Below are 24,100 nucleotides of genomic sequence, written 5' to 3' on the forward strand. Positions count from 1 at the left end.
CACGCCCAGCTAATTTTTTGTATTTTTAGTAGAGACGGGGGTTTCTCCACATTGATCAGGCTGGTCTCGAACTCCCAACCTCAGGTGATCCACCCGCCTCAGCCTCCCAAAGTGCTGGGATTACAGGCGTAAGCCACCGCGCCTGGGCCACCATTTTCAAGTACACAATTCAGTGGATTTAAAAATTATATTCACAAGGCTGTTATAACCACCATCACTATCTAATTTCTGAATATTTTCATCACCCCCTCCCAAAAAAAAAAAACATATCCATGAACAGTTACTCCCCATTTGCCCTCCCTACAGTCTCTGGCAACCACTAATCTACCTACTGTCTCTGAAGATTTGCTTTTTCTATACATTTCACATAGATGGAATCATACAACGTGGCCTTTTGTGTCTGGCTTTTGTGCTTAGCATGTTTCCAAGGCTCATCGATGTTGAAGTGTGTGTCAGTATTTCATTCCTTTTTATGGCTGAATCATATTCCATTGTATGGCTATATCACATTTTGTTTATTTATCAGTTGATGGACATTTGCGTTCTTTCCACTTTTTGTTTATTGTAATGAACAGTCTTGTACAAGTTTTAGTGTACACATACGTTTCCAATTCTCTTGGGTATATACCTAGCAGCAAAACTGCTGGGTCATAAGATAACTCTATATTTTTCTTTTATTTTTATTTATTTATTTTTTTTCATTGCATCTCTTTAGCATATGTTTAACTTTCTCAGGAACTGCCAAACTGTTTTCCACAGTGGCTGTACCATTTTACATTCTCATCAGCAATGTATGAGAGTTCCAATCTCTCTACATCCTGGCCAACACTTGTTATTGTCCTTTTTTCCCCTAAATTACAGCCTTCCTAGTGTGTATGAAATAATATCTCATTATGGTTTTGATTTGCGTTTCCCTAAGGTCTCTGTTTACATTTTATATGATATATATTCTTCTAATTCATAGTCAGCAAACTTTATCTATGAAGAGCTAGATGGTAAATGTTTTATGCTTTGTGAGCCACATATGGCCTATGTCACATATTATTCTTTCTTGCTTATTTAAAAAAAAAAAAACTCTTTAAAAAGTAAAAACCATTCTTAGCTTGAGGGCCATACAAAACAGGTCTTGGACCAAAGTTTGGTGACCTCTCCTCTAACTGTTTCATAATTAGCCTTGCCTTTGCTGTCAACGTCAACTTTGCTGAATGCAAGGTAAGGATTATTTTGTATTTCCACATAGCGATTTGCACAGGGTCTATGAATACAAGAACAGAGGTTCTAAAAATACTTGAACTGGGTCAGGCCTATAATCCCAGCACTTTGCGAGGCTAAGGCGGGTGGATCACCTGAGATCAGGAGTTCGAGACCAGACTGGCCAATATGGCGAAACCTGGTCTCTACTAAAAATACAAACATTAGCTGGGCATGGTGGCACAAGCCTATAGTTCCAGCTATTCAGGAGGCTGAGGCAGGAGAATCATTTGAACCTGGGAGGCTGAGGTTGCAGTGAGCCAAGATTGCACCACTACACTTTAGCCTGGGTGACAGAGCGAGACTCCGTCTCAAAAAAATAAAAATAAAACTAAAAATACTTGAACTAAACTTTTTGCACACACAAAAAAAATGTCAATTAAAAAATACATATATTTAGGGCCAGGCACGGTCTCTCACGCCTGTAATCCCAGCACTTTGGGAGGCCAAGGTAGGTGGATCCACGAGGTCAAGAGATCGAGACCATCCTGGCCAACATGGTGAAACGCTGTCTCAACTAAAAATACAAAAACATTAGCTGGGCGTGGCGGCGCATGCTGGTAATCCCAGCACTTTGGAAGGCCAAGGCAGGCAGATCACTTGAGGTCAGGAATTCAAGACCAGCCTGGCCAACATGGCGAAACCCTATCTCTACTAAAAACTAAAAAATCAGCTGGGCATGGTGGCACACGCCTGTAATCCCAGCTACTCGGGAGGCTAAGGCACAAGAATTGCTTGAACCTGGGAGGCAGAGGTGGCAGCGAGCCAAGATCGTGCCACTGCACTATAGCCTGGGTAACAGAGCGAGACTCTGTCTAAAAAAAAAAAAAAAAAAAAAAAATATATATATATATATATATCTCTCCCACAGGCATTATGCAGTATAAAGGGTACTGGTTTTTTAAGTGATTATTAAAAGTACAAAGTCATTTTTCTTTTTTGAAACTAGCTAACTTGAAAGAATTTTGTTAAGAACCAGAAAAAGACTTTTTCATAATGCCCTTAAGAGTCAAAATTATAATCAATTAACTTAAAGACATACTTCTGAATCAAGTATTTCTAAATCCCACAACTACAAATAAGATTAAAATTACAGTAATACAATGTGGAAGAACTTGCTATCTGTTCCTCTTTATATATAGCCAAAACAAGCAAACAAACAAGACAGGAACACAGAAGACTTTTAGGGCAGCAAAACCATCTGTATGAAACTATAAGGTGAAGCCGGGCACGGTGGCTCACACCTGTAATCCCAGCACTTTGGGAGGCCGAGGCAGGCGGATCACGAGGTCAGGAGATCGAGACCATCCTGGCTAACATGGTGAAACTCCGTCTCTACTAAAAATACAAAAAAATTAGCCAGGCGTGGTGGCGGGTGCCTGTAGTCCCAGCTACTTGGGAGGCTGAGGCAGGAGAATGGTGTGAACCTGGGAGGCGGAGGTTGCAGTGAGCCATTGCAGTGATCGCACCACTGTACTCCAGCCTGGGTGACAGAGCAAGACTCCGTCTCAAAAAAAAAAGAAAGAAACTATAAGGTGGACACACATCATTTTACATTTGTCCAAACCCATAGAATATACAAAACCAAAAGTGAACTCTAAGGTAAACTATGGACTCTGCATAATAAGTATGTGTCAATGTACATTCATCAGCTGTAACATATGTACCAATTTGGTAGGGGATTTGTTGATAATGAAGGAGACTACGCATGTGTGGGGGCAGAAGATATACGAGAAATCTGCTCAGTTTTATTGTAAACCTAAAACTGCTCTAAAAAAAATTAAGTCATGCTTGCTTCGGCAGCACATATACTGAAACTGGAATGACATAGGGAAGATTAACATGGCCCCTGCATAAGAATGACACACAAATTCATGAAGCATTCCATGTTTTTTTAATGGTCTATTTTTTTAAATGGCATACTTTTCTGGTAAATGCAGAAAAGCCGGAAATTTCAACAATTTGAATTTTACATTTTAGAAATTATAAGTAAATCATATAGAAGTCTTTCTGCATAGAAACTCTTTGATACAGGAGAATGAAAACTAATGCAAAAGATAGCAGACATAACTAGCTATTTATCTCAGGGCAAGTCACTGAATTTCTTTGAAGCCCAAACTTCTTATCTTTAAAAGTAGGAGTGACACTATCTGTCCTACCTTTTTCACAGAATTGTGAAGATCAAATGAGACAAACTTAGTAAATGTAAAAAAAAAAAAAAAAAAAAGCACTCTACCACTCCACAAATATTACTTATATATATTGTTAGAAGAATTCTAAACCAAAACCAAGTTTTCGCTATTAAAATAAGTGTAAACAAGAGTTCTCTGGGTCTTCATAGTTATAACAAACATTTTTCCTAATAATCCTAATGACATCAATGAACAGTGTGGTGATTCTTTTTTAAGCCTAACAGAGGAATGAAAATCAGACCAAACTGGTCTCACATTCTGAATGGCATAAAAGTTAACCCAGTGCATAAAAGCATTCAGACCGGTTTTCCAGGTCTTAGGAACCTAAGACAACATTCATTCTTTTGCACCTTTAGCTTATTCTAGCTAAAAGAAATAATGTATTAAATATCCCTTTAAATACTAACCTCTCTGCTAAAAATTCTATGGGAACCAAACCTCAAAAATCAAGTCAGAATCAGTAATAAAGTTTTGATTATCAACAGCAAAAGAAGAAAGGGATATATCTAATATATTAGATAGATATATCTAATATATATATAATAATCTAATATATCTAATATTATCAATGATAATATCTAATATTCTGGTCGTCGGCAAAGCCTGAGTCCTATCCTCTCACTCTCCTCCCCAGACAGCATGAGCTTTACCACTCGCTTCACCTTATCCACCAACTACCAGTCCCTGAGCTCTGTCAAGGCACCCAGCTATGGCGCCTGGCCAGCGTCTATCCAGGTGCTGGGGGCTCTGGTTCCCAGATCTCCGTGTCCCACTCCACCAGCTTCTGGGACAGCTTGGGGTCTGGCTGCAGGGATGGCCGAGGGGCTGGCAGGAATGGGAGGCATCCAGAATGAGGAGACCATGCAATGCCTGAATGACCACCTGGCCTCCTACCTGGACAGAGTGAGAGCCTGGAAACCGAGAACCGGAAGCTGGAGAGCAAAATCCAGGAGCACCTGGAGAAGAAGGGACCCCAGCTCAGGAACTGGGGCCATTACTTCAACACCATCGAGGACCTGAGAGCTCAGATCTTCTTAAATACTGTGGACAATGCCCACATCGTTCTGCAGATTGACAATGCCCATCTTGCTACTGATGACTTTAGAGTCAAGTATGAGACAGAGCTGGCCATGTGCCAGTCTGTGGAGAGTGACATCCATGGACTCCACAAGGTCAATGATGACATCAATGTCACTTGGCTGCAGCTGAAGCCAGAGATCGAGGCTCTCCACGAAGAGCTGTTCTTCATGAAGAAGAACCATAAAGGGGAAGTAAAAGGCCTACAAGCCCAGATTGCCAGCTCTGGGTTGACCATGGAGGCAGATGCCCCCAAATCTCAGGACAGCAGGATCATGGCAGACATCTCAGCCCAATACAATGAGCTGGCTTGAAAGAATCGACAGGAGCTAGACAAGTACTGGTCTCAGCAGATTGAGGAGGGCACCACAGTGGTCACCACGCAGTCTGCTGAGGCTGGAGCGGCTAAGATGACGCTCACAGAGCTGAGACATACAGTCCAGTCCTTAAAGACTGACCTGGACTCAATGAGAAATGTGAAGGCCAGTTTGTAGAACAGACTGAGGGAGGTGGAGGCCCTCTACTTCCTGCAGATGGAGCAGCTTAACGGGATCCTGCTGCAACTGGAGTCAGAGCTGGCACAGACCCGGGCAGAGGGGCAACGCCAGGCCCAGGAGTGAGTACGAGGCCCTGCTGAATATCAAGGTCAAACTAGAGGCTGAGATCGCCACCTACCACCACCTGCTGGAAGATGGCAAAGACTTCAATCTTGGTGATGCCCTGGACAGCAGCAACTCCATGCGAACCATCCAAAAGACGACCACCCACCAGATAGTGGATGGCAAAGTGGTATCTGAGACCAATGACACCAAAGTTCTGAGACATTAAGCCAGCAGAAGCAGGGTACCCTTTGGGGAGCAGGAAGCCAATAAAAAGTTCAAAGGTCACTGGATGTCAAAAAAAAAAAAAAAATACACACACACACACACACACACACACACACACTGTTTGAACCTGGGAGGCAGAGGCTCCAGTGAGCCAAGATTGTGCCACTGCACTCCAGCCTGGGCAACAGAGCAAGACTGTGAAAAATAAATAAATAAATAAAATTTAAAAAATAAAATTCTCTACAAGAGTACAGACAGGTTGTGACCTAGATTTGAACTAAGAAATGTTAAACAGAAAAAAGTATTTACAGTCAAACCAAAAACCACCTGAACACAGACCTTAAAAGTGTTACTAAACACCTTGAAGTTCGGGGTTCAAAGGAAGAAACTACAGTTAAATACCTACGACTAAACTTTCTAAAAGCTATGATCTTAACATGTATTAGATCTGGATCCCTGGCCAGGCACACTGGCTCATGTCAGTAATCCTAGCACTTTGAGAGGCTAAGGTGGGAAGGGGTTAGGAGTTTGAGACCAGCTTGGACCTCATCTCTTAATTTAAAAGAAGGAAAAAAAAAAAAGATCTAGAGCCCTAATTCTAACAAACCTTACAGTAGCAAGAAGCAAACAATTGAAACATTAGCCATATCAATCTGTAAAGCATGTTGAGCTTTAGCTAAATATCTAGATTAATACAGAAAAAATGTTATAATAGTCCCTGATATAACCACAAATATCTATTATGTTTATCTACATAATTTAAGGCAGCGATCCCCAACCTTTTTGGCAGAACCAGTTTCATGGAAGACAATTTTTTCACAGACTGGAGCGGGCGTGGGAGATGGATTCAGGATGATTCAAACGCATTACATTTATTGTGCACTTTATTTCTATTATTATTACACTGTAATAATAATAATGATATGAAACAATTATACAGCTCACCATACTGTAGAATCAGTGGGAACCCTGAGCTTATTTTCCTGCAACTACACAGTCCCATCTGGGGGTGATGGGAGACAGCAACAGATCATCAGGCATTAGATTCTCATAAGAAGCGTGCAAGCTAGATTATGTACATGTGCAATTCACAATAGGGTTTGCACTCCTATGAGAATCTAATGCCACTAGTGATCTGATAAGAGGCGGGGCTCAGGCAGTAACACTCAACGCTGCTTACCTCCTGCTGTGCAGCCTGGTTCCTAACAGGCCATGGACCATTACTACCTAGTCTGTGGCCCAGGGGTTGGAGACCCCTGATCTAAGGGTATGAGACAGTAAGAGACAAAGGAAAATATGACCAGTTACCCAAATTTAACAATAAAAAAACTTTAACTCCTTTTCTCAAAGTGCTAGTTTGACTAATGTTATCTTGGGTAACAAAAACTTGGAAAAAGCCAAGCATTAGGAAAAAATAAATCAACTAGTTCTGTGTTGAGAAGGTGTTCCACTCGTCCATGCGCAGTGGCTCACGCCTGTAATCCCGGCACTTTGGGAAGCCGAGGCGGGCAGATCACAAGGTCAGGAGATCGAGACCATCCTGGCTAACACAGTGAAACCCCGTCTCTACTAAAAATACAAAAATTAGCCAGGTGTGGTGGTGGGCGCCTGTAGTCCCAGCTACTCGGGAGGCTGAGGCAGGAGAATGGCGTGAACCCAGGAGGTGGAGCTTGCAGTGAGCCGAGATTGCACCACTGTACTCCAGCCCAGGAGACAGAGTGAGACTCCCTCCAAAAAAAAAAGAAAGAAAAAGAGAAGATGTTCTACTCCAATGGATGCATTCATTCTTATTTCCTTAGTCTGCAATTGCTCAAATTTATTTATAATTTGGGCGTTTAGTTTTTTTTTTTTTTTTATAAAAAGGAAAACTGACAGAGAATTTAAAGACAGACACACCCTGTCTCTCCAAATTAGAACAAAACATCACTAGCTCTAATTGGCAGGGATCTCCTATTAAATGGTCAGAGGTATACTAGTGGATACAAACATAATAACATTTTTTAAAGCTTGCCAAACCCATGTTATGTTGTGGGAGAGAAAAAAAAGTGTAAAAAACAACTTGGTCATTTACTAAGGGTTCTATCAAATTCGCAGTGATGAGGGGTACAAAAGGAAAAGATGTTTACTTGTACAAGAATTCCTTACTGCCTTCAACTATATAAAAATGAAGCAAAAAGAATTGTGCAGTGCAAATATGACTCATTAAAAATGCTTCTGAAAGAATTCCTGGTAAATATCTAAATTAATTATCTTTTTTTCAGCACCTGATATAAACACGTGTGCACGTGTGTGTAATCTGAGGAAAACCCCACAGCACAGGTTTTCTACCTCACTGAAGCATCAGCTTTGAGCCCTAAGTCCTTCATCTTCTCCCACCTTATTGTTTCCCTTCCTTTTCTCCTAACCCACGACTCCAAGGATGATCAACAGTGTAGCTTAGTAGTTAAGAACACAAGACTTTGGAATCTAGCTTCCTGGGTTTAAAGCCCAGTTCTGCCACTTACTAGCTCTGTAATGCTAGGCAAGTGTCTTAACCTCTCTGAGCCTCAGTTTCATCACAGGGATAACAGTGCCTGGCTGGCAGGGTTATTTGAGTAAATGAAATGGTATCTACAAAGCTCATTTATGTGCCCAACACAGAATGGGAGCTCTATAAGTTATACACCACCATCTTTGAGTTAGTCTTTGCTCAGACTCCTCTATTCCATGTATTCCTGTTGTTCCACCCGCAAATCAGCCAGTACACATCAACTATTAGTGAATCTTAAACTTTCTCTTCATTGGTGGAGAAAATATTATTATATAACTGATGTCACTACTTCAAATTCCTGGTCTGAAATCTCACCTGGACCCTCAGTACTACACATCAATCCTTTTACCAATGTCTACTCCACTTCCTCTCTCATTACCTTCCTTCTTGATAAACTTAAGTCCAGTTACTATCATCTTTTTTCCTAAAGTCCCACTCAAAGGATGAGGCTGTCCCTTCTCACATTTAAGGTCAACCTTTCTACCTGTCCTATATATTTCCCCTGCAATTCCTACAAGCTAAAAACCTATAAGTCATACTTGACTGTACTCCCCATATATAATCAACAGTCGAGCTAGTTCTGCATATTTTGTTTCCTAAATAATTCTTTAAATTGCAAATTATTTTTATCCCTATTTCCACACTGTGTTAATAAGACCCTCATCATCTCTTAACCAAATTCCTCCAAGAGAAATCAAAGAGATTAAGGAGAATCAGCAGTGCAAATATCAGAAGCTGAGAGAGATATAATATTTTGATTGTTTTTCAGGTTGAGACTAGCTCCTTTTTCCACCAACTATGGATGTACTTCAAGAGGTAAAACAAACTCTTGAAATGTTATACAAAACAAAACAAAAACAAATCTTTTTTAAAGCATAAGTATAATCTTCTAGGAGAGAAGAGGGCCCAACATGTGGCCCCAAAATTTCAAAATTTCAAAGAGACCTATGACCCTCCCCCCTCCCCAAAAAAAGTTTCATTATTCTAGAGAATAAGGCCCAAGCTCATTATCAGGCCTTGTAATATTCTACATAATCTGGCTCTGATCCATGTTAGTTTTACCAGCTGACCATCTATGTGAGATATCAAGAGTTGGCGAAGTGGACATCTTTTATTTGTGCATGTCTAGTATTCCTCCTTCTTTTGGTAACAGCCTTGTGACACTTTATTGGGAAACAATCCTTGTCTTCCTGAATGCAGTTGTGGTGAGAATGTCAATCAAGGTGTACCCACCTTTCACTGGGCAAGGGAGACATGTGACCTAAACTCAGCCTACACCAATCAGGCTGACTTTCCCGGGAAGCTGAATCTTAGAGTGATGTGAGGAAGCAAAATGGCTAGAGCTGATTCTTTATGACTGTGGTACACTGAAGACATTGTTCCTTACTATTACCTAGGTCCCTACCCCTGCAAACTGCTCTGGTTCTTCTTGGGACTTCTTGAGGCCTAAGTGCTCACTTTTTACTTAAATTCTGTTATTCAACATCCTCCAAATAAACATTTTTCTGCTTAAATTAACCATTTTAGCCATTTGTTCTTCCTTTTATTGGACAAATATATATTGAACCAAGTAACGGTTAGTTGGACATGTCAACTTGGCTAGACTATAGTACCCAGTTATTCAAACAGATGGAAGTGTTGCCATGAAGGTATTATCTAAATGTGGTTAACATCCACAATCAGCTGACTTTAAGGAGATTATCATCAATAATGTGAGTAGGCATCATCCAATCAGTTGAAAAGCCTTAAGAGCAAAACTCAGGTTTCGCTGAAGAAGAAATTCTACTGAAAGACTGCATTATCAGCTTCAGCTAGAGAATCTGCAATGTGTTGGCCTGCCATATAGATTTTGGACTTTCCAGTCCCCACAATCACATAAGCCAATTCCTTGAAATAAATATCTTTATTTACATAATGTATGCATGTGTGTGTATGGTATGTGAATGTGTGTATCGTCTTATAGGTTCTGTAGGTATCTGCCCAGTTCTCTGAGAAAAGACCTACTACATACCGGTGCTGATGATAAGCACGGGTTGTCATTTGCTTGCTGCTATGACTCTGAAATAAAGGACTCAGTTTCACGTACATCCACAAGGCATTTAAGTTAAATTCTGTACCAAAGAATAAAATCTCCAATGAACCATGATGGTTCTGTTGCTTGCAACCAAAGAACCCTTAATACAGTTATATATGTCATTGTTTGAGGAGGAGAGAGTTCACAAAGTTTCACTGTTTCAAATAGTGCTAATAAACAGCTTAAGCTCAAAGCTGTGAGTAGAATTTTAAAGTTCTAAACTTGATGCCAAAAAATTAACTTTCTAGAGTATCCCAAAGTACAGAGAAATTTAAAAATGAAGGCATGTCCAAGAAAGAAAAGATGTCTAAAATAGTTATCAGAATGTGCAGGTTTGTTTACCCTACTTCAGGGGCCAGCACACTATGAACCACAGGCCAAATCTGGGCCGCTGTCTGTTTTTGTGTGGCTTGTGAACTAAGGACTGTTTCTATATTTAAGGACACCTTCAGTGTTCATAAATAAAGGAGACACAATCACTCTCATTTGCTTATGTAAATGGCTGCTTTCACCCTATAACAGCAGAGCTGAATATCTGCAACAGGGACCACATGGCCCCAAAATCCTAAAGTACTTACTATCTGGCCCCTTACAAAAAAAATTAGCTGGCCGGGCGCGGTGGCTCATGCCTGTAATCCCAGCACTTTGGGAGGCTGAGGTGGGCAGATCACAAGATCAGGAGTTTGAGACCAGCCTGACCAATACAGTGAAACCCCATCTCTACTAATAATAACAAAAATTAGCTGGGTGTGGTGGTACACGCCTGTAGTCCCAGCTACCCGGGAGGCTGAGGCAGGAGAATCACCTGAACCCGGGAGTGAGCCAAGATCACACTACACTCCAGCCTGGGCGACACAGCGAGACTTTGTCTCAAAAAAAAAAAAAAAAAAAAAGGCTGGGCGCAGTGGCTCACGCCTGTAATCCCAGCACTTTGGGAGGCCGAGGCGGGCGGATCACGAGGTCAGGAGATCGAAACCATCCTGGCTAACATGGTGAAACCCTGTCTCTGCTAAAAATACAAAAAATTAGCCGGGCGTGGTGGCGGGCGCCTGTAGTCCCAGCTACTCAGGAGGCTGAGGCAGGAGAATGGCATGAACCTAGGAGGCGGAGCTTGCAGTGAGCTGAGATAGTGCCACTGAACTCTAGCCTGGGAGACAGCGAGACTCCGTCTCAAAAAAAAAAAAAAGTTAACACCTACTCTAGTTTATCAGAGGACGCATTAACTTCAGGAGGAATGAACAAGAAAGGGGTAAAAAATGTTAGAAAATAGACTACAAGAAAGGAATAAACTAATTAACTGTTATTTATTGTACATTTACCATGCATAAAATACTGTTTTGAGCACTTTACATCTACTAGTATTTTTAATCCTCACATTTCTATGGGGTGGGGATTATTGTCCCTTTATTTTAATTTAATTTAATTTAATTTTTTGAGATGGAGTTTCCCTCTTATTGCCCAGGCTGGAGTGCAATGGCTTGATCTCGGCTCACTGCAACCTCCGCCTCCCGGGTTCAAATGATTCTCCTGCCTCAACCTCCCAAGTAGCTGGGATTACAGGCATGCACCACCATACCCGGCTAACTGTTGTATTTTTAGTAGAGACAGGGTTTCTTCATGTTGGTTAGGCTGGTCTCAAACTACCAACCTCAGGTGACCCGCCCACCTTGGCCTCCCAAAGTGCTGGGATTATAAGTTTGAGCCACTGTGCCCAGCCTACTGTCCCCATTTTATAGATGAGGCAAAAAGGCTAAAACTAACTTGTCCAAGCTCAACATACATAAATTACGGAGCCAGGATTATAACTCTGGCAGTGTGGCTCTAGCATCAGTGTGGTTAACTACAATACTATATTGCCTTACCAGTCATCTTCTTGTCTATCTAATCTGTACTATGCAAATATTATTTTTCTTTAGAATTAAAGTATACAAACACTATGGATGAACAAATACTAGAATAAATTAGAAATCTGTGGTGGTACATTTCTTAGAGAATTTAAAGGATTACAAAGACCTATGTGCATGCGCGCGCACGCACACACACACACACGCACACACCCCTTCCTTCTAGAAGGTAGAGAAATTGAGGAAGATGGCCCCTTGGATTCAACCATTGCTTTCCCGCAAACTATATTTGAACTCTGAAGCTGAGGCAAGCTTCCATATGCAGGCTAAGATAAAGAACGTTCTCCTCCCACATCCCCTGCATCATTATGACCAATTAATAAAGAATCTGGAAGGTGGAGCCAGAATGTGGATATTTCTCAAAGCTCCCAGTTAAATCTAATGTATAGCCAAGCCAGCGTTGCAATCCACCACACTATACGTTCTCTCCTCTCAAGGAGAAGAGTGGTCAGAACAGAATAATAGTGAAGGGAGGAGCAAGCAGAAAGATGAGAGAAACTTGACAAAACTTATCTCGGAAGAATGGAATTTTTATTTACTACCATGCTAATATAGAACTAGTCTTCATGTCTCATTGCTACACCTGAAGACTTAAAAACAAAAGGAACTGTAAAAAGAAAACTAATTATTTCTATATATGCATATATGTACATATGCATGTTTTTACAGGAAACTTCTGTAAGGATACACAGCAAACTGATAACCATTATTTTTGTCTCATTTGCATTCTTTTCTTGATCTGTACTTTTCAGGGCATTACCTGTATTCCTTTTAAAATACATTACTTAACAAAAATAGTGGTGTTTTTTGTTTTTTTTGAGACAGGGTCTCACTGTCACCTAGGCTGGAGTGTAGTGGCACAATCATGGCTCACTGCAGCCTCAACCTCCCATGCTCAAGCAATCCTCCCACCTCAGCCTTCTGAGTATCTGGGATTATAGGTATGCACCACCACACCCTGCTAATTTTTTGTTTTAATTTTTGTAGAGACAGGGTCTCACTATGTTGCTCAGGCTGGTCTCAAACTCATGGGCTCAAGCTATCCTCCCACCTTGGCCTTCCAAAGTGCTGGGATTACAGGCGAGAGCCACCATGCCTGGTCAAAAATAGTGAATTATTAAAATATCGTGTGTTAACTAAAAGGATGTTCAAGGATTACTTTATTATTACTTTGAATAGGAAAATAATTATAAAAAAGAGCTAGTAAAAATTACTTAATACTTTCCTGAAAAACAGCTTACTTTGTAGTCACTACACAAAACATAAAAATCTCTCAACTTTTATGTACTGTGAAGATGTATACTCTAACAAATCTATTAAAGAATCCCTGCTATCAGATGGCTATTATTAATTAAATTCTTACTGATACTAATTTATCACAATATTTAGTGAGGAAAAAATGTTTTAAATAATGAGAAATAATAAAATGAAAACATTTGAAGTTTTATAAAACACAAAATATCACATAGTTTTATAATCACTTATAATAGTCTCACATAATATTTAGTTAAAATCAAATATTGTCCTAAAAATAAGTTAAACATCCTCCTTACATGGACTATTCAGTTAAATGAATTTGAAGTTTTTATATGGCTTCAGTCTTCAAAAAACAAAGAAGTAGACAAAGGTGGAGGGTAAGGCTTTATCTAAGCAATCACAGGCTTGGCCAAAGGTCTAAGTGATAATGAGTTAATGCTGAAGCATGGGTTGTCATTTGTTTGCAGCTGTGATTCTGAGATAAAGGACTCAGTTTTGTGTACATTCACAAAGCATTTAGGTTAAATTTTGCACCAAAGAATACAATCTCTAACCTAGTTAAATGGTAAACCTCGACACAAAATCACCATTGTGATGTTAATTTTCATAAACACACCATGCAAAAAGCATACCACTACCATGAGGGGAAAAAGTTGGCTTTTCACTTTGATAGATGCAGACCCACAATCCAAAGCAACGTAAACCTCTGTAATAAGCTTAACCTAGCTGTGGTGACAACTCAACTCCAAGGGAGGCTAGTGTCAGACAACAGTCCTGTCTGAAATGCCTGGGTACTGACTACCATTTTTTATATTTATTTGATTAGTTTCCATCCTAGCGGTGAGTGCAGTACTCTCATGAGAGATTTTTCATTACAAAGGTAAACTAACTCTTCCAGAACACTAAAACCATTTGAGAATCTCACCTGACAGTATGTCCTAAGGAAAAAAAAAAAAGTTCATAATGTATTAGTTACTAATAGTATATAGTATCAGAATCAACATTTAAAAATTCTAACAATGCTGTGAGTGGCTACATTTAAAGAAAAAATAGTCTCAGAAAAAAATTAGCATTTTTAGAAACTAAACACATTTCTACTTTAAAAAGCAAAGTGTAATTCTTCTGCAATGTTTACTGTTTTCTCATAAAGAAACCTACATAAATCCAGCCAAAACACTAGATTCTTAAAACATCAGATTCTAATTCAGAAAAGTGTTACCTACTATAACATCTATTCTGATATTTTGAGCTATATTAGACTAAACCTCAGGAAAATCTATGTATAACTCTGAAGGTAACACATACGTAGAGAACTACAGAAATAAGCAGAAACAACACAGTATGATGTACCTAAACTAAACACATTACCAGAAATGTAAAAAAGATAGTGTATCTCCTTTAAAAAGAATAAAAGCTTGATAGCAGAAAGAGTATAAGTCCAAAATACTTCAATCAATAAACCAAAGATTAAAAGGCATATTTGACAGAAATGTTATGGTTCCAAGTATTCCCAGAAAGCTCACAGCTCAATAGCTTGTTTGTTCATTATGCAACTTTGATGTGCCTTTAGAGTTCTGAATTACTGCCTGGACCTAAAAGTCCTCAAAAATCTGCATTATTCTAGACTACTTAAAATACATATACTTGTCTTAAAAAAAAAAAAGATAAAAACCAACACCTAGCCAAAATTCAACTCTGACTTATCTGCCTACTTATTAGAACATGTTATATTTCCTGATACAAAAGTAATTAAAATCTGGTCCAATACCAGAGTAGGCAAATAAAGGAATGAAAAAAATAGAAAACACAGGGTACGGTGGCTCACACCTATAATCCCAGAACTTTGGGGGGCAAAGGTGGGTGAATGGCTTGAGCCCAAGAGTTCAAGACCATTCTGGGCAACACAGCAAAACACTGTCTCTACAAAAAATACAAAAAGTTAGCCAGGCATGTTGGCATGCGCCTGTAGTCCCAGCTACTCAGGAGGCTAAGGTGGGGGAATCACCTGAGTGCGATAAGCTGTGACCCTGCCACAGCACCCTAGCCCGGGGGTAGGATTAAGATTCTGTCTCAAAAACAAAAACAGAAAAGAAAGAAAGAAAGAAAAATAAACACAGAAAAAGACCTGCACAGGCCGGGCGCGGTGGCTCACGCCTGTAATCCCAGCACTTTGGGAGGCCGAGGCGGGCGGATCACGAGGTCAGGAGATCGAGACCATCCTGGCTAACATGGTGAAACCCCGTCTCTACTAAAAATACAAAAAATTAGCCGGGCGTGGTAGTGGGCGCCTGTAGTCCCAGCTACTCGGGAGGCTGAGGCAGGAGAATGGCGTGAACCCGGGAGGTGGAGCTTGCAGTGAGCCGAGATCGCGCCACTGCACTCCAGCCTGGGCAACAAAGCAAGACTCCGTCTCAAAAAAGAAAAAAAAAAAAAAAGAAAAAGACCTGCACATATAAAGTACTTTCAATTCTTAAATGACCCAGAATTCTATTACAAATGGGAATTTATGCTGCAGAAATAAAAAACAAAGACATACGCAAAAACAAAACAAAATGGGAAAGAAAAGATCCTTCCGTAGAAGAATGGACAAATTACCATGTATCATACAGCTTACAAGAATGAGGTAGAATTATACATAGTGATATGAGATGACCAAAATCTCTCAGGCAAAATGCGTTAGGCAAAAAAGCAACTTGCTATAGTTAAGGAACAATATATTTTTCTTTTTTAAGAGACAGACATAGCTATGTAAAATTATTTATATGTAGTTTTTATATAAATAATATATATAGCTATTTATGTTAAGATATATACAGGAAAAGGCTAGACAAAGATTCATTTTAATGGTGGCTGTCCTTGGGGAAAGGGACTTTCACTTTCTAAGTCATACACACCAAAAAATATTAAAATGTACAGAATGAAGTAATTCTACTTTTTGGAATTTATCCTACAGAAATAATTAAGGATGCATGGAAAAACTCAACTATAATGATATTCATAGTAGAACTTTTATAATAAAAAATTGAAAACTATAGACAAATCATTTAAACAAATGATGGCAAATTCACATACTACTATACATCTATAGTATTTATCCATTAGAGATGATATTGTTAAAAGATACTCATTTATCATGAAAATTCACAAAATATTAAGAAAAAAGGAGCATGAAGTATTATGTATCTGATTTCATTTTCATCAAAGAAAAAGCATATATGCATTGAACATCACTGAGAAAGATGTTCACCAAAATGTTAACAAGTTGTAAGGTAAAATTAAAGGTGATTTTTCTTTTGGCTTATTGCATGCATTCTCAACAGGAGCAGTATCACCACCAATGGGGTGAAAATTGGCTCTTGAGGGGCAAAAAAACAATTCTTATTCTTTTAGTGCATAAAACACAGATATATATACAATACCATAAACAAATATACAGTTATATCTGTGGCATTAAAATTTCATGAGGGGGACAATTAGAAAAATATCTAAAAAGGCTGAGAAATAATGTCTAATTGGTACTTTCTTATTTTTTTCTACAATGAACTTGGTATTACTTGAGTTTTACTTAAGTAATCTATGTACATTTAACTAATTGAAAAAGTAAAACAAAACATAACCATGGAAAGCTAAGATATATCATTAATTTTCATTATTAACTATAAAATGTACTTCTTTATTCCTATGGCTTTAAAAATATAATACAAACCATTTTTTAAAAATAACACTAAAATGAAAATATGGAGATAAATAAATTGAAAAAGCATCTCATCAGAATCATCTGAGGATCACCTACAGGAGTAAAATACAGCACCCTAGCCCTATCACAGACCCATAAAATCAGTATTTCTGCAAGGTTATGAGGTATACCGGAGTAGCTTTTATTAAATGAAGCACACTTACATCATCACACCACTCCATGGAAATATGAAATCTAGACAGGAAATATATTTTAATTGGCCTGAGAGATTTAAAAAATTATGTACTGAAGTAATAGAAATAATATAAGAGCCTAGAAATCTAGAAATTCCCAGTAAACTCACCCCTTTCCTTTAATGAATTCAAAGATTTACATTTCTTGGTTGGGAGCAGTGGCTCATGCCTGTAATCCCAGCACTATGTGAGGCCAAGGCGGGTGGATCACCTGAGGTGGGGAGACTCAGCCTGACCAACATGGAGAAACCCTGTCTCAACTAAAAATACAAAATTAGCCGGGAGTGGTGGCGCATGCCTGTAATCCCAGCTACTCAGAAGGCTGAGGCAGGAAAATCCCTTGAACCTGGGAGGTGGAGGTTGCAGTGAGCCGAGATCACATCATTGCACTCCAGCCTGGGCAACAAGAACGAAACTCCGTCTCCAAAAAAAAAAAAAAAATTTACATTTCTTCACAAACTACCAAACACACCTTATTGTTCATCATCTCTACTGGGCGCAAGACATTGTGAAGAACAGAAAAGAAATAAGCAACACTCATGAATTGAATTGCTACTAAAATAAACTTACTTTATTGTCATAGTGTTTGTTGTCTAAAATCAAGAGTTTATCTAAATCTGCAAAAACCAATATTAACTACTGGCTTTCCCCGGGCACTATATTCACAAAGAAACAGTTTTTAATTCTAGGATGAAAATTAAGTAGAGAACAAAAGTCACGTCACTGTTGGGTAATAAAAACTGGGATACTGTCAGCTATATTCAGTTCTCTAGTTAACAGACTTGTTCAGCACGTCAGCCTTGAATTCAAAATTTTGCCTATACCAGATTATAAATTTTTCATGCTAAATACTTTAGGTCTAAACTATTAAGTCGTGAATGCCAAAGATTTATTGTATACATAAACAATGAAACTACCTAAGTGAGGAGCTAACCGTCCCACTTAATTAGTGGGGAATACACAGGGTTGACCAAAATAGGGGATACATGGCATAAGATATTGTTCCAGTCCCTAGGGATCTTTTACCTCAGTTTCATGGAAACATCAATGCTGGCCAGGCACAGTGGCTCACACCTGTAATTCCAACACTTTGGGAGGCTGAGGTGGGGGGATCACCTGAGGTCAGAGGTCAGGAGTTCAAGACCAGCCTGGTCAACATGGTAAAACTCCATCTCTACTAAAAATAAAAAGATTAACTGGGTGTGGTGGCACAAGCCTATAACCCCAGCTACCTGGGAGGCTGAGGCATGAGAATTGCTTGAACCCTGCAGGCAGAGGTTGCAGTGAGCAGAGATTGCAGCCACTGAACTCCACCCTGGGCGACAGAGTGAGACACTGTTTCAGAAACAAAACAAAACACAAAGAAAACAAAGAAACATCAATCCCAACTTTGGGGTAACAACAGCAGCAATAATTTTAAGTGCTTCTTGTACCTCGGGCATGCTTATTTAATCCTCAAACAAGATATAGATATTGTTCTTTCTCCACTGACAGATGAGAAAACTGAGAAAAACTGGTAGGCACTACATGCAAACTTTTGCAAAGTGTTTTGCCTGCTGACCACAAATACAAATGACCAAATATTCAAAGCAAGATTTTGCATACCATTTATATAAATAAGTTTAAATCCTATAATTAAACACTTATCCTTAAAACAGCATATAACGTAACTGAAGCAAATCTGCGTTAGAAGAATCAAAAGGTTTCCAAGGCAAGGTACAACAGTACAAAACCTTTCCTATTTCTCCCATCCCCATGCCCAGAAAATGGCAACTTAATTTTGCATCTGTTTTAGTTTTAAAGGAAAAATGTTTACCATAACATAAAATTCCATTTCAGAAATCCTATTATTTGTAAAGTCTTTAACTCATTTTATCACCTAAGAATCTTTATCTTTAAAAGCTTTATTAAATTTAATTTCATACTCTATAATGAATTGATTTTAGAACTTTTAGTTTGATTATAAAATATATGAACAGGCCAGGCGTGGTGGCTCATGCCTGTAACCCTAGCACTTTGGGAGGCCGAGGCGGGTAGATCATGAAGTTAGCAGATCGAGACCATCCTGGCCAACATGGTGAAACCCCGTCTCTACTAAAAATACAAAAATTAGCTGGGCATGGTGGTGTGTGCCTGTAATCCCAGCTACTCGGGAGGCTGAGGCAGAAGAATCACTTGAACCCAGGAGGTGGAGGTTGCAGTGAGCCGAGATCACACCACTGCACTCCAGCCTGGCAACAGAGTAAGACTCCATCTCGAAAAAATAAATGAATAAAATAAATAAATAAATACATATATATATATATAAATGTAAAGTTCATAAAAGGCTTAACAAGGGAAATAAAATATTATATGACATATAATAATACATATAATATATAACATATAATAAAATATCTATAACCCACACATCAGAGATAACAATCTAGGTCTTTTGGTGTTTCCTTTTAGCCTATACTCTACACATGAATAGATATATATTTTAAAAATAAGTACTAAAATCATACTATGTAAACACTGGTAATCTGCATTTACCAATGTAACAATAGAGAACTTTTTAAAAATAGCACAGACAAATGCAATTTTATGATTGATTTTCTATAGAACACTTTGGCCTATATAACTAAAAAACAGTTTATTATATTGTGAAAATTAACCAGGAAGGGAAGAGATAGTTGGTCCTTCATATAAAGGGCACTCTCTCAAATATTTGAATGTTTTTAAAAATCACCTTTAAATTTTACTGATTAAATAGCCAATTTCTTTGCACTATTAAAAAACTTCACATGTCCATCTTTGGTATACCAACACACAGAGGACACTGAACATGTGGTTATGGGAGTGTTGTTATAAATGCAAAAGATCAGAATTGACTACAGGCTCAGCCCAGAACACTAGAACTTAAGCAGAGTCAGCTAAGAAAACCACAAAGCAATGATTCTTTATGTCCAATATTTAAGGTCTACTATATAGCTTATGTACACATGTAGGCAGATGGCACTGAGTGGTGACACAATCTCAAGTATGTTCTGTTGTGACAGCAGTCCACGTCTGAAGCCTAATGGGAATATTAGGATGAGTATATCATCTAAAACCCTCCAACCCATGGTTTCTACTGCAGATTTTGGTTGGTTCTTGAATTATAATGCTATCATATTCCAATGTAAAAGTTGTAACACTTGAGTGAAATACTAGTCAGAAGTTATTAAACAGTAATTTAAAATTCAAAGGGATGTTTTACAACTGAGGTTTGTCCTAGGTGTGAAACGCAGTATTCAAAAGACACAGAAACCTTTTTAAGAGTATATACTATTTGACCAATTTCAAGATACTAAAGTCCCAGGCTTCTTACCAATTGAACGAAAAAGAAACACTACCGAAATAACCTAATATATGAAAATCTAAACATGCAAATAAAGGTGTGTCTGATTATAAGATTCTCCCTCCCAAATCACTTGCCTATAGTTTTTCTTAAGTTAATCTGATATCCTTAAATAATCACACCAGTTTTTATAGATACACATCTATAGAGCAAACTGATACTTGCACTTTATATGCCAAACAATTTTCTGAAGCATAAAAACTTCATGCCAGGGGTTATGTATGTCATTACCAAATCAACTGTATGATTAGAACGGAGAACAGCAGGATGCAACAGTAGGGCAGTCTAAAGCTGACATACAGAAATCCACCAGGAAAAATTAAAAACCAACACTTTGAGGATACCAAGAACCAAAATATCATATAAAGTTATCTTTTATAGACCTGTCATACCAAGTCTCAGACAACCAGAAACAAATTTTAAAATATGTTACTTCTTCACAACAACTCTTTTCATTCAATCTAGGTTTATTGTCCTTCCAACTCAAACCAACAAGACACCATACCTCATGAAGTAGTAATTATACTGCCACAAATGGTGACAGATTAATCATATTCTCTCTGAAGGTCCCTGCAGGTTGCAGTATCTTTTTTTTTTTTTTTTTTTTGAGACCAAGTTTTGCTCTTGTTGCCCAGGCTGGAGTACAATGGCACCATCCTGGCTCACCACAACCTCTGCCTCCCAGGTTCAAGGGATTCTCCTGCCTCAGCCTCCTCAGTAGCTGGGATTACAGGCATGCACCACCGCGCCCAGCTAGTTTTTTTGTATTTTTTTTTTTAGTGGAGACGGGGTTTCTCCATGTTGGTCAGGGTGATCTCAAACTCCCGACCTCAGGTGATCCGCCCGCCTCGACCTCCCAAAGTGCTGGGATTACAGGCATGAGCCACCACACCGGGCCGTAGGCTCCAATATCTAATCCAAAGTATTCTACTCCTTCAACCATAATTTACCTCCTCCTAGCCCTCATTCCATCAATTTCATTTCTCTTTTTTGAGAAAATAAATTCCTTTTCCACAGTCTAGCACGTCAACTTCCATGTGTTATTCCCCTATGGTAAATTCTGTATCATAATTACGTTCCTTTCTCAACCTTACTCTGATTTCTTTCAATTTCTCAATTACTTATATTTACTTTCATCCTCTAGGTATCCATTCCTATGATATTCATTTAAAAGAATACTAAACTTAAAATGTATTAAGATATTAATTAATTTGAAGGATTAGAAACTTTATAAACACAGGGTTTAGAGATTTCATACTCCTATTCTGCCTGGGTGTAGGAATTAGTTTAAAAAAAAAAAAAAAGCCCTCATTTATCCTACTAATCATTAAATGACCCAGAATTATCAGTTCATATTTCTGAGCAACAAATCACACACTTTGATATTCTAATAGAAGACAGAAACAAACACATGCCACCAACCCTGCCCCACTCCCCACAGACTGTGATAGATATTAGGTAGACAACTAACATTGGCTACATAAACATTTGGACTACTGTAATTCCATCACCTCATTTCAGAATACTAAATTCTTAAATGGTTACAAAAAAAATTAAGATATAAACAGAACCAAAAGATGTTATTGATAATGAACACTATGGTGCAAAGCAGACTTTTTTTTTTTTAAAGCCGAAAACTCTACAAATTACTCAGTTAACAAAGCCCAAGAGAAAATTATACTTTGTAAGTGTTTGGTCTTTATTTCTCTCCTCAGGATTTTTACCGTATGATTTATGAAAAAAAAGACAGGTTAAGTCACTTTATTTCTGAAGAAATTTTCTAGACTCATTTAGGAGAAAAATGGTGACTCACTGAAAACAGTATAGGGACAGAGGCAGTCTCCTGTCATTTATTTATTCATTCATGTTTACATTTAAGCAAGATACAAATATGTATTGATCACCTATTTTCTGCTTTGTATTGCAAAAGTCCCTTCTTCTGGAAGTTTACTACCCACGTGATTCTCTATAATTAGAGCTGTGTAAATTTTCACAAATTACATAATTACTTTGAGTTTCATCACCTGTAAAAAAACTGGACAATAACAATATCTACTTTGTAGATTTACTGTGCAAATTAAATAGGATGTAAGGGGTCTACACTCAAAAACATATGAGTTCCCTTCTCCCTGTAGGTCCATTACAGATAGGACATTAATCAATGGCTCCCAACCTTTCTATAAAAAAACTCTATTCTGTTCCATGGATTTCACGTGTTTAAAGATTTTTGTCTACCAACTGCAATGACATCTTATTAATCACATAAGTAAAAGCTAATCAAAATTCTCAAATTGCCAAAGACTTAAAAACTAACAAAACCCAGTGCTAGGATCTTGAAGAGATAAGTACAATATTTTATTTCCTTAACAATCTGCAAATCGCTACAATGTATGATAATGATTTGAGTCAATATAATCATTGGTCAAAGAAAAGATACATAATATTTTATCTGTATAAGTCTATTTAGAGTAAATGCACAATTTTCATTTGACTTTTTGTAATACTAATCATAATTCCTTCCTATCTCTGCAGATCCCTGGGAAAAACATAATTTATGGACCAGGAATTAATGATTCTGTATGTCTAGAAAAACTACTGGTTACCCTACAGATTTAAATGAGTATTATTAGTAACACCATCTTCAAATTCACAAGTTGCATACATTTACCCATAAAGAGAAATAATGATATCCAGTGAGCTGTTCCCTATCAACCTCATCTACCAGGCTTTTCCTAGCCTTGTGATGACAAGGGTCTTTTTGTTCTTCCTCAAACATGATGATCTGCTTCCCACTTTAGGGCCTTTGCACCAACGGGCCCTTTCTCTGCCTGTCATTCTTCTTATATACTGTTATATGTCTGGCATTTTGTAATTCGGGTGCCACATTAAATATCACTATCTCAGTGAGCTTTTCCACAACACTCAATTTAAAACCCTTTCATCATTCTCTATCATTTCATCTTGCTATAGTTTCTTCATGGCATTTGGGACCTCTGAAATTATCTTATTTACTTGTTTTTCTACTGTGTCTCTCTACTATCATCAACCCTTCAGTGGTATAAAAATTGCCATGGAAGCACGTCTTATTCACTGCTAAATCTGTGGTTCCTAGAATAGTATCAAGCACTCAATAATCACTCAATAAATACATGTTGGACGACTAACCAAACTGTTTATTATTACTGTAGGGAATGATTTCTTAGTCAAGAATTTATATTTAGCATTCAAAATTGTTGATTCAAAAGGAGTATGAAAATATCTTCTGATAAAGAAAAATGTACATAATATTCTATTCAACCAGTACACTTCATTTTGTTTTATTTTAATCCTTCAGGATAGAAGCATATAAAAGTCTATTCACATTTCAGACACTTCGTATGTCACCTCATGTAAAAATTAAATGAACTATCTTATAACAGTATCCCATAAACTGCTAGCTACTTAATTTAATAATTTATTTTTTCTGTCAAGATGCAAGCAAGTTTCTAAAAATGTAAGACAACAGGCCATCATAGTGGCAAGGCCAGAATGGCCCAAACTAAGGACTATGCTATTCTCTCAGCTATAGTTTAAGGAGTAGGAGTGATGGGGAGAGAATGACTGTAGTTCAGATTTCTGCTGGACAAACAGGCAGAAGTATCCTCAAACCTATTTAAAAGAGACTCTTATAGTTTGT

The 24,100-nt window shown here is 38.2% G+C and overlaps 1 protein-coding gene, 1 non-coding gene and 1 pseudogene across 7 annotated transcripts in view; 2 read left to right on the forward strand and 1 right to left on the reverse strand.

Annotated features, from left to right (window-relative positions):
• RAP1A (RAP1A, member of RAS oncogene family) overlaps positions 1-24,100 on the reverse strand; it is a 93,666-nt gene that overhangs the window by 59,359 nt on the left and 10,207 nt on the right. The gene's annotated exons all lie outside the window — the stretch shown is intronic.
• Positions 3,039-3,145, forward strand: LOC115932165 (U6 spliceosomal RNA). Its single transcript, XR_004068487.1, has one exon. It is a non-coding gene; the product is annotated as a U6 spliceosomal RNA (small nuclear RNA).
• Positions 4,083-5,348, forward strand: LOC109028581 (keratin, type I cytoskeletal 18-like; annotated as a pseudogene).

Source organism: Gorilla gorilla, chromosome 1, assembly GCF_029281585.2.
Source record: "Gorilla gorilla gorilla isolate KB3781 chromosome 1, NHGRI_mGorGor1-v2.1_pri, whole genome shotgun sequence".
NCBI lineage: Eukaryota > Metazoa > Chordata > Mammalia > Primates > Hominidae > Gorilla > Gorilla gorilla.